Consider the following 12,059-nt stretch of genomic DNA (forward strand, 5'->3'; position numbering starts at 1 on the left):
CTAATGAATTTCAGTAGTAAGTAGTACGAGTAGAGGAAATTTTTTTCCTTCCCTTTAGTAAAGGAAGAAGGTTAGAGATTTTACCCTTAAGCTTTTTGCCCTTAAGTATTTTTCTATTGTCATTTAATCCCCACCTTGCATGCGTTTTTTCTTGTTGCCCCCTTTCATTCAAAACACATAGCTAAAGTTAACAGAGAATCAACATGTTGCTTTACGTGGAAGGTTTTCTTTGCTCACGATGTAAGGTCAAACCATTTTCCAAGTAGCAAAATTCTGTAGACAGTGAATTGTGGAAGTTCAGATGTGTGTGTGACTGGGACACCCCCTTTACCCCTTCCCAGCTTGCACCTGGTGTTATCATCATGCTTTCTAACACCTCTGAGCTTCATTTGCAACTCTGTGTGGTCTTTGGCAGAAGAGGTGTGAGTGCTTCATCCCTGGGCTGGCTGCACAGATAGGTCCAGGGCACTCTCTACCCTTGCTTGGAAAGGTTCTGGCACAGTGCAACATGACTATGATGAGGCAGTCTGTGGCCTGGGGTTAGCTCTACCTGGATAAACTAGGCCTGTTAGTTGCCATCTAAGACTGTTGAGAACATCGCATGTTACAGTGTCACCCTCCTGTTTCACCAGGAAAGCAGCTCGTTGTTTGAACGTCACACAAAGGTCTATCAGCCCAGGGTGTATCAGAGAAGGAATGAACCACAGATTTTTACGCTGGTCATGCTTCAAGGGATAGCCCTTAAACTTCAAAAAATAAACATACTTTTTTGTTCATTTTAATAAACCAGCCCCTCTTCAATACTCTTTCAACTTAGTTATAACAGTTATTGGTATAACTGAATAACTGGAACGTTTAGGGTAGAGACATCAGAAAGAGCCAGATACCATACAGTTATCCTTGATACAGTCATGTGTAGCAGCTTCAGGATTTAAGTGTCTCCTCAAATACTGCTGTGGCTTTAGGAAACCTCTGTCTTTGCCACAGTTTAACCACATTTGAAAAATTCACCAAGTCTTAGCAAGAGTTTTAGTCTAACCTGAGCTGGCTGTTAGCTTTCACACATTATTAGTATTAGCATTGTGATTTCTTCTTTCCTCAAAAGAAATAATAGCCTTTATTCACAGGAGGACTCTGGAAATGAAGACTCTTATTTCAGGTTTTTCTTCATTTAGTTATAAATGCCCTTTGAAATAAATTTGCAGATGCAAGATATAATTCAGATCAGCTGGAGCAATACATTCAGTGGATCATGCACAGAGTTGTAGGTGTTCCTCATATGTTATCCAGATTTTTTTTTCAAACATTCTTGGCTAAAATGTGATGTTTCTGTGTGGACAGCAGTACTAACGTTCTATTACCCCCTCCCCCACCCCACCTGCCGCTAACCACCTGGAATTAAGTTATTTTTATAATTGGCAGATTTTCTATAAGCAAAATGGTTCAGATTTAGCAGCTGGATGGAAATTCCTGGCATGCTTTCTGTGGTCATCCTCAATTGCAGACATTACAGGGTAAGGCAAATGTGCTGCAAACATGTGGTATGTTTGCATCCTTGCAAAGGGATTGATGACTGGCCTAGCTGAATTACCCACACATAGGCCACCTAGTCTCCACATTTAAGCCTTCCTAAAAGATTGGTGTGTCTTGAAGCCGGAAATTGGGTAAATCTGTGTTGAACTGGAAGTATCCACAAAATCTGAACATAGAGCCCAGTGGAACCATTGAGTCTGGTAGATTGGTTTAACCAAGGTTTGCTATAAAATGCATGATATATGCTGATAATCTTTTCCAAGTATCCTGAAGTTTGTTTTCAGTGTTGTTAGAGAGAACTTTAGAGCAACAGTCTTGATGGGGACCCTTCAGCGTTTCCTTACGCTTCTTTGCAGATGCCTACATGATCTGTTCTCCTTTTCTGCCCTACATGTTTCTTTCCATTTTCTGTTTTGTCTGAGCTCAGGCAAACCAAATAGAGAGCACTTTAGAGTCACCTTCCCCTGGGCCTGTGTGCTCTCTATGACACTGTCTAGTGTCATTGGATTTCTACAGCAGTAACGTAAATTGTGACTGACTGAAGTACAAGAAAAAAGAGAAAACCAGATATTTTTTTTTTTTTCCCCACAGTACACACAGATAAAGAGAACTCTCTCCACTTTTTCCTGATACAAGAAATAAATTATTGGAAGTGAGCAGGACCACAGTGGAGTGATGGTTCAATATTGTCTTTGATTCTGTTGCTTTCAGAGAAGTTGATCCTGAGCACTGTGGACTCCCACAGGTCCCATTGGGGTGAGAGTCCCGGAGCCTGTGAGAGGGTGGTAGGTTGCTCCATGCCAGCAGGCTGTAACTCCCAGTGCTCAACATGACTAGTATGTGAGTGTGACTTTGCTGCAAGGCCCTCAGTGTCTGTCATTTACACATGTTTTCAGCAGCGGGACAGGGTTCAAATGATGTTAAAAGAGATCGGGGGGAAGCTGACATCTGAGTGTCAACAGGGCCTCAGCTGTTGTCAACCTTTCCCAGAGTCCTACAACTGTTCTGGTGGAGTGCAGACCATCTTGTACTCCTGAGTGTCTCAGTCCCCTGATGTTTGGCTGGATATTATTTGCCCATGGTTTAGGCCAGGGACCAGGAATCTGGGGGCATAGGCTGAAATAATTTCATGATTTCTTTATATTACAACCAAAACTGTGTGCATGGTCCTCTTTTTGTGCAAAGCTCCAGCGAGCCTTTGAACATGGGTGCCGTTAATGTGACAGGGCCAGGATTTTACCCCAGGCATTTTTACATCTGCATGTATAATCTGCTCTGAGCAGCTTCAGACAACACTGCAATTAAAAATGCCTGGGCAGGTCTCCACGAGCGCTGTCCCTGTGCCACATTTCATAGCGCTGTACTGATGTTACACACACGAGGTGGCAGGGAAGAAGGTGAGAGTAGAAGCTCTCTTCAAATTATCATTTTAAGTAGTAAAAGAGGGTGTTGCTTACTGGCCAACACAACAGCCATTTGCTCGAGGCTCCCAGCACCCGCTCTGAGGCATTGCAATACTTGTACAAACAGTTTTTCCTCCAGCTCTCAGCCTTAACTGGTTCTTTACACTTTTTCCTTCTGTGCCTTCCTGGTTGCCCCATGTCTTGGTGGTCTCTGTTCTGCTTGGGTGCAGTTCCTGGGTGTGGTACGCTCCTGCACCTTCCTGTTACATCGGGAAATGCCTAACTCATTACCTTTAAGAAATGTAGATGGTAGGAAAGACATGGTTTCCAAAAAAACACAACATGGAGATCCAGACCTGTTCATTCCTTGTGTTTTAGGTCTGGGGCTCTACTTTGATCCAGCCCCACAAATGTTAGGTCTGAACTTGTGCCAGTGTCTGATCTGACAATGTTTTGATTTGAAGAAACACGCCAGTGTTTCTTTGATTTTTTTTTTTTTTTTTTTTTTTTTCCCCATGAGAGAAATTAAACTTGAGTGGTTTGAGGGGGAATATTTTAACTATTTGGAACAGTTTCTGTGATATGAAATGGTGTAATCGATAGCTGTTGAAATACAAGTGATGGCCAAACCCCGGGCCTCCTGTCCTTGCACTCAGAAAAGGGCCTGAGCCCAGGACACCTGGGGAATCCTCCCACGGTTTACAAACCCCTTTGGGTAGGTTCATTAGCAAGTAAAACAAATGTAAATCAGTTTAAATAGAAAGCTAGGTTAAGGTTTAATGGGTGGATAGTTTGAGAGGTGCCCTGGAGAAAGCTGTTGCAGCCCTTTGCTGTTGACCTCGGTTAGTTCCCCATCTCCAGAGCATGCCTGATGAACCTGTGCTTTCTGCTGTGTGTTAATGTGCATTAAACTGCTCAGACCGACTACCTGGAGCAAGGAAATGAGCCTTTTGTCCAGAGAGATTTAATTATTCTCTCTTGTTCTGATCATGGGACTGCTTTGGTAATGTTTTGGGCAGATTTTTCTAACCTCTTGAGATGTTACTTGGGCCCAGCTCTGTTTGAAGGAAGAATTCCTTGTGCTGGGGCCTTTCCTTACATAGTTCCAAGTGTTTTGGCAAATGTAAATTGTAGCCTGCTATTGCTTACAGCTTTTCATTGCTGCCTACTCTTGATAGCTATTTCTGCTAAGAGGTGTATTTTGAGAACTAAATGAATTTATGTATATCTGAAAAATGAAAAGCTTCTCTGAGCAGAGAAGCCTATCAGCAAAATTATATCCAATTTTCTTTTTGAGCGACTGGTGTGCTAAAGCCATGGGAAGGCTTTGCAGACAAAATAGTTGTATTTGGAGCCTGGAGTACACTTGGCAGAAATATGAATTGCCAAAGATGTCTGAGAGAAACTGTTTTCCCTCGGTGTCTTGCTGATCAGTTTGGTATGTAACGTGAAACTCTTGAACAGCACAGCAAGTGCTTCCAGCTGGCTCCTGCCCCCAGGCCCCACGGGTGCAGTCCCTCGTGCAAAGGAGTAGCACGTGAGATGACAGGGTTGTCAGAGAATGCTCAACTACATCTAATTTTTAGGGGTCAAATGCAGTCTCCACTGTTTGATGTTTGGAAGGAGGACTCCTGTGCATAGAAGTTAATTTCTGGCAGTTGCTGTTGTCTTTGTAAATGGCTGGTGTTGCCACATTCTGCCAAGTATGTGCCTAGTGCCAAGTACCAAGATCTGCCCATCTCTCCACAGCCTTATGGAGCCTTTTCTGAATTTTTGAAGAGAAGTTCAGGATGGCAGTTGCTGAGGCTGGGACCATGTAATTCTGTGGCTTAGAAAACCCCTCAGGTTCATGATGGCCACAGCCTTCTCTTTTAGTCAAGATTCAGGATATGCTGCAGGTCAGGTTACGCATCAGTCTCATCCTTTCCTTACCTCCTATCTGCAGTAATACATGATTACCCCTTCCTTTGCAGCAGCACCAATGCTCGTGCAACTCTGCTGCATTGTTTTAGGGAGCTGATCTGGCCAACAAGTAACCTGAAAAAGAAGCTATGAGCTGTGTGAGCCTGCTGCCCAGGAGGTCACATAAGTGTTAGTGCTGGTCCATGGGAGAAAGTGGGAACAAATATCCTAGAGTGAGGGAGGAGCTCTAGCTGTGTGCTGGAAGAGTTTATACTGCATACAGCCTCAGAGATTTGGATGGAGAATTTATAACCGAGAGCCTTATCTGAGTCACTAATTGTTAATATTACCGTGTTTGTCCTGCAGTAATATCAGCAGGCTGCAATCATGATAGTAGCTCTGCTGTGCTTAGCTCTGTGTACACACCAGAGGAAAACTGCACAGTGTTTGCAGTCTCCATAGATGTGACAGACAAACACAACCAATGACAATACCAACGTGCTTCGTTCAGAGGAGCCATGCTGTTCCTGATGAAAAGTCCCTCTCACCCCTCTTGCCCTGTATTCTGTGCAACAGGGGCAGTAGCTTTGGAGAGGATGCAGGAAATATGGCACATACAGTGCTGCTCTACGTGGTACCCCCTCACAGCCACAGGGCAACTAGACTTCTGCACTGTAGGCTGTCTCCAGATCATAATAGTTACCAAGGGACTTATCCTATAGGAGTTTGTCTGAACTGACAAAGTCTTGTCTTGAATGCCTCTGTAACAAGCCATTGCAGTGAGTTTCTGTCTTATCCAATGTTGTTTTAATTGTGTTATCCTAAAAATTCACTGGATGTTCTTTATTTCTTCTATCTGAAGTAAGGTGAACAGTTGCTTCTCATTTATCTTCTCTGTGGCATTCATAACTTTGTCAACCAGTGTAAGTTGAGCTTTATAACATTTTTCAAGTGAGAGGTGACCAAACCTACTACGACCTGCTCTGTTAGTTGGGGGAAAACTGCAGCTATAGGGGTGGGAACTGCATGTCTCTTAAGAGCTGAGCCCTCACCACTCCCATGGTATGATCAGCTCTTAGTACTTCTGGGAGTCGAGGCATGTTTGCAGTTTTATGCTGCAAATTAAAGGAAGTATTCCTCTACACATTGCTGTGTGTTTAGCTCTGTGGCTTGACTCAGCAATATGGCAGATTTTTTTTGTTGTTGTTGCATTTAGCTGTTACTGGGCATTTCTCTCTTGATGAAACATTGCTCTGTAGTAGAAGTTTCTGTAACAAGTGTATGTATCAGCTTTTCAGCCCTTACTGTCTAGTGCCTGGCATTTTAATTTAGCCACCACTTATTTTATATTATTACCCTGGGCTGTGAACTGCGGTTGAGGAACAGATATATGTAGACCCCATGACTGGGCAGCAACTCTGGGTTGAGAGGGGGAAAACCAGCAGGGGCTGGTATCCCTTCTAACTGGTACTATCAATCCTTTATTGATGAACCATTTAAAAGCAAAACAAGTGAACTACAAGTTTAAAGGAGTTTACTGCTGCCCTCTTTTCATGAGGATCATGGTCACATCTCAGTATGTGTCATCTGTTGAGGGGCACACTGCATTAGCTACTGCAGGTGCCTTGGTGTCCTTTACTGCTGGATGAACATCATTTTGGGAAAAAAATGGGAAACATTTCAGGAATTGGCAAGTTTAAGAGGATTTCATCCGTTATGATCTGTTGGCTCCCAGGAATCATTTAGGCAACAATTCCCGTAGTTCAATTCAGAACAGAACTAGAAAGTGCATGCGGGATGTCCAAGTCTTATTTCCTGTGTAAGTACAAGCAATATGAAATAATTTACATCAGATCTTTTCTTAAAAACTAACGATTGTTTCCTTCCCCCATTCTTTGGTAACTCTAAGGATGTAATTAGATGTTAAATAAATTGAATTTGACACAAGACAAACTCTAAGAAATTCCCGCTTCCCACCCCTGCTGCTCGTGGCTGTTCCTGCACTGCAGTTTGTTGCTGCTCTGGTTCTGCTGATGCAGCTGTTTGTGGAGCTGTGGTGCAATGATCCAGGTTAAACATCTCCACACACAAAAATATCCAGCAGCAAACCCTTTTTTTTTTTCCTTATCAACTCAGATCTGCAGATGCAATCTGTTTTATTTATACACATCCCTCTACAAAGTCTCACTGATGTAAGTGATGCGGCACTGGACTGTGTCATGGAGTAGAGATGGGTGGCTTTGCACCCAGGCAAAATGGCAAAACAGGAGACTGCTTGAACAGAAGTGTGTATTACCAGTGATACTGGTAATTCCTGATGCATCCTGTGGCCTGAGCCAGCTTCTGCTTTTAGCTCATACGCACACACAGAGGCTCCAGATGGAAGTGGCCTCAGCTGGTGGACTACCTGTCAGTACGGTAATAACAAACATGATGTTTAGGGTGTCTACTTCATTCTGACATGTTTTTATACCTGTTATATATTTAGCAAGAAATCACCTGCGGTCTCTCACAGACTGTTTGAATAGGAGAAACTGTATTATGTATAAAAAACAACCTCAACACAACTCTTTACAGTGACTGGAAGGAAAATATGGCGCTGAAAAACCAGCCTACTGACTTCAGCTCTGTCTGTTTAGTTGCCTAAGTTCTCCATTCATGTCACAGTAGAAGAAGATAGATAGAGGCAGCTTCTTCTGAAGATCACTTAGCATTTTCCATCCCCTTTGCTTACTAGTATAGGAAAGATGGAATGATTTTCAAGGCATAATGCTTTTTCTCCCAGCCTATGTAGTTCCTGCCTCTAGTACAGTAAGGTTTGACTGAAGATGCTGCCCAGTGGTCCCAGCCTCTGTGTTCATTTGAGTTCAGTACTGACATTCGAAGACCAGAATATCAAGATGGGTTTGGTCTTTTAAATGCAAGGCCATGAAAAGATGGTAAGTGTCCACACATTGCTGGATTGCATCCTGGTACCCTGGAGCCTGCTTAGGAGAGACTTTTACTTTTCCTTTAACCTCCACAGAATCAGGTAAATCGGGATAACTCCAGATTTTACCTCCTCTGAGCATGCTGGATAGAATTGATATGTAAAGCCTTAAACAATCCGGAGCTCAACCAATTAAGAAAGATAATTACAAACTGGGTTGCAGTGAACTGCCATTCACTTGCAGCATTCTCCATTTTAAAGTTTCTTCAGAGGAGATGCAGGGATAACACTCCAGGGTGGGAACACTTCCTTTTTAAATTACTAAGCAACTTTATTGTCTTAAATGTAAATTAGATAATTAGCGAGGTCAAGAGACTGCACAAAAGATTTTATTGGTTTGAATAAAATGCAGCCTGGCATCAACTAGTATAGTAACAACCAGATTTTCTGAGTAAGTATGAATCATCATATTAGATGCAATTTCACCTTGTGTCTCGCTCACACATCCACTGTGTTCCCAATTTATTATAGGGCTGTAATTATTTAAATACAGCTTTGCTTGCTATAGATACTGTATTACCCATTCCATTTCTACATAAGGGCTTGATTTTAATTTCTATTCAGTCTTCATTCTATGCTTGATTTTTCTTTTTCTTTTCTCCCCTCAGTGCTTTGTTTCTTCTTTTCTCATGAGGGTTTTCTTAGAAGTTATGCAGACTATTTTTTTAAAAACGTAAAGGCATGAGTCTAACAGATTGTAAATTATAAAGCTTGAGTTGTCTTTTTGGCTACCACCCATGTGTTTTGGCTTTTACTACCTATTTGGCATGCACTACTTTTTCATCCAGATGTAAGAAGTGCTACTAAAGTGAAAAAGCTGTGGCTGTGTTATAGTAATGTTTTTCAGTAAGTTGTTCTTGTGCTAAGGGCTGTAGATCCTCCCAGCAAAGAAATTTGTTATTCTCCAGATTATATTTTGAATAGATAAAGTTGACAAATTATGAGAGAAAAGATGCCGTATCATCTGTATCGCGCGCAAAAGGAACAGGGGTGTTGGGAAGATGTGGTGAGAACATATGCGAAGTTTATAGTAAGTTGAAAACTGAATCCAAGTCATATTGTTCCTGCTTTAGTGCATTACAAGCAAGAATTGTCTCCCTTTCCTCCAGATTCTCCTGCCCTAAATTTTGGATTGGCATGGTTGTTACAGAGTACTTTAAATAATAGCATGTAATTTTTACCTGAAGAGAACATGGAAAATTTTTAATAGATCCTTATTTTCTGGGCAGTGTGGTTAAAAAAAGCATTGTCGTGCCTTTATTTACACATGAGAGACAAGGTTCCGGCCAACCAGCCATGGGAGCAGGGCTTCTCTCAAGAGAAATGCACTGCGAGGTGTTTAAAGCAGCAGAGCTGGAAGGGAAGGGAGGACTGGCTCTGCCAGTTAGGGAGACACAGCTAAATAAATTGAGCGCTTTATGCAGTGGCAGGAGCTGAATCATGTGCCAGACAAAGCAGACAGCAGGCGTAAAGCCCAGTTAGCATCCACCAGTTATTAAGAAATATCTGACACAAGGGTGACAGAACTGGATTTTATTTAATTCTTCACATGTCTGTGAGGTTGCAACTCTGCGCTTTTACCTAGACCGTGCCTCTTTCAGGCTTGAAGTGCAGCATGAGGCTGATGTGATGCGTCATTTTTGTTTTTGTGCCTCTTTGAAGCGGTACAGCACCTCACTTTAGCAGGTATGCTAGGTGTCCTTGTTACAGTGGGTATTCGATGTACTTGGTGAGATGGGGAAAGGTTATTATCTTTCACTGTATGCATACTTATTGCAGCACAAAGTAAACAAGGCCCAAACCCTCAAAGGTATTTTGCCTGACTCTAAATGATTTTAAGGGCACTCTGGCCCTGCATATTTCTGGGGCTTGAGGCCAATGTGATTTTTTGCATTGACACCAGAGCACAGGCTGTCACAGGCAATGCTGGCAGAGCTGGGATTTATTTCTAGGTCCCAGGCTAGTGGCTTAACTGCTGGACCAGACTGCCTTTCCTAATCTTTTGTTCAGATCTGTGCCTTAAACCTGTCTGTTCTGCATGATGAAAACCACTGTGGTTTTTACGCTGAAGCTGTTCCTCTGAGCTTGAAAAGACTGTGTGCTTCTTGGGTATGGGAGGTCTGTTTTGTTGAACTTCTGCACTGTGAGAACAAAAAGCCCAAGTTACAGTTCTAGGTGAGCAATACTCAGCACACACTCGCCCCAGACCTCTTCACTGATTAAATCCTGCACTGTGAGATCATAGTGAAATAATAGTACAAATCACCAGAAAATTTGGAGTGTTTAGATTGTGTTTAGCAGGAAAATCTTCAGGAAAGATAGTAAACACAGTAAACAAACAGTGAAGTAAAGAGAAGAGTGTTTCTACAACCTGTTAGATCACAAATACACGTATTACGTGTGTGTGTGTGTGTGTGTAAAAACAGAGCTTAATAAAAGCACAGATGAATTCCGTGTAATTAGCAGGCTGAATTTTGCCTTGATTAGAGAATTCTGCTGAAGAATTGTGCTTTTTTTAAAATTAAATTTTCTGCTTGGTGCCATGTGACTGACTTTAAAAAGTGAGCAAAGCTACCCTTCATTGCTTTAAATCTACCTGTGTGTTAGAGAAGGTAACCAGTAGATAATTTTGATGGGGATTTAAGGAATTAAAAAAAAAAAAAAAAAGAAAAAGCCAACTGGGCACAGAGTATCCCTGTCCCCTCCCGCTGCAAGGTTTATTGATGCTGTCGGCAGATTTGTGTTTGCTTTACTGCTGGTAGTTAGAACCGGTGATCAAAGGCTAGTATAGCCGTACCCATGAAGGGACATAATTGGTTGGACTCTTTGAGTCCTCTGTAACAATACTCGTTTTTGTTGTGTTAGGCAGCGCTCCACAAAGTATAAAACATTGTATGATTGCTGGGGCAGTTGGTCAAATGTTTTCTTCTCATCTCGATTCCTTTTATACAGGAAACCAATATAGCTCAGAGCCCAGGGATGAAAGCTTTAAACCTGGAGGGTGCCTGGTGCTTCCTGAGAATCTCACAGGGGAAACGTTCAGTCCTGAAACAGCTTTGCTGACATATATTTTTATAGCTTATTATTTTGTCTCTTCATTCTTTGTTTCATTTGAATATAATAGGCTCTTTATTTTTAAATGCTCATCTGTTCCTGCTGTTTATATCCTCACCCAAAAATCATAATTCTTTGGGTTGGTTTTGACATCACATTTGGTTACTGTTGAACATGTGTGCTACAATGCCTGTATAGAAGGGACATTGTTTATTTTTTGAGTAATAAATTTTCCATTTTCCTTTCTGTCTTTTCAAAAGAATTGCATATTCCAATTTGAACCAAAAGGTTATAGACCTATTTATAGTTTTTGAATTTTGGCAGTGATGTAAGCATGTTGTGTGGTTTTATGACTTCATGAGAGAAAGAGCTGGAGTTGCAGATGAATATGTAAAAATGTTGATTTCCCATTTTTTTTCTTTAATACATGAAGTGGGGAAAATACTTTTGATGCAGCACCTCCTGGATGTAGCTTGTATATTCTGAGGACCACTCCAGGGTCCAGGCAGAGAAGCCATCCATGTCTTTAAGCTACTGAGGCAAGTTTCCCAGTGGATTCAAACATGATCAAATTCAATGAAATAAAATGTACAGAATGGCTTCATTGCTTGGCAATGTTTAAACGTGGAGTATGAGCCCCATGCAACTAGTGAAGTTATTTTTCTTTTCCATACCTTCCAAAATTATCTGTTTTGTTTAGTCATTTAAAAAGAATAGGTGCACAACTTTCTGGTGTGATAGTTTTTAATTTAGACAAATAAGCCGCATAGGGTAGAAACACAAGCTTTTAGAAAACATAACATTGCATGCATCCCATCAGAGACAATTAGACTGGAGGCGTTAGAGTGGGCCTCTGAAAAGCAGCACTACCTCCCAGGAGCTTAAAGGCTGCAGCACGCAGAAGACGGTCGCAAAAATGACACAGCTACCTAGGTCACATTTGTAAGGAGATCCCACTGTGCAAAAGTGTTCAAAAGAGATTTAAAGTCTGTGTAAGAAGCAGCCAGCATGCCTGATATTTGCATGCTTCTTATAAAATCCATTTTAGGGTGCTGTCTGTGAGAGCCAGCCTCCCTCTGCTACTGCTCCCCTGCAAACCCGTACCCTCCAGCCCTGGGGGATGAAGTGGAGGCATTTGCCCAACTGTCCTGTGCATGCAGGTGACTCTGCACAACACC

This window comes from Strix uralensis, chromosome 3, assembly GCF_047716275.1.
Source record: "Strix uralensis isolate ZFMK-TIS-50842 chromosome 3, bStrUra1, whole genome shotgun sequence".
Classification (NCBI taxonomy): Eukaryota; Metazoa; Chordata; class Aves; order Strigiformes; family Strigidae; genus Strix; species Strix uralensis.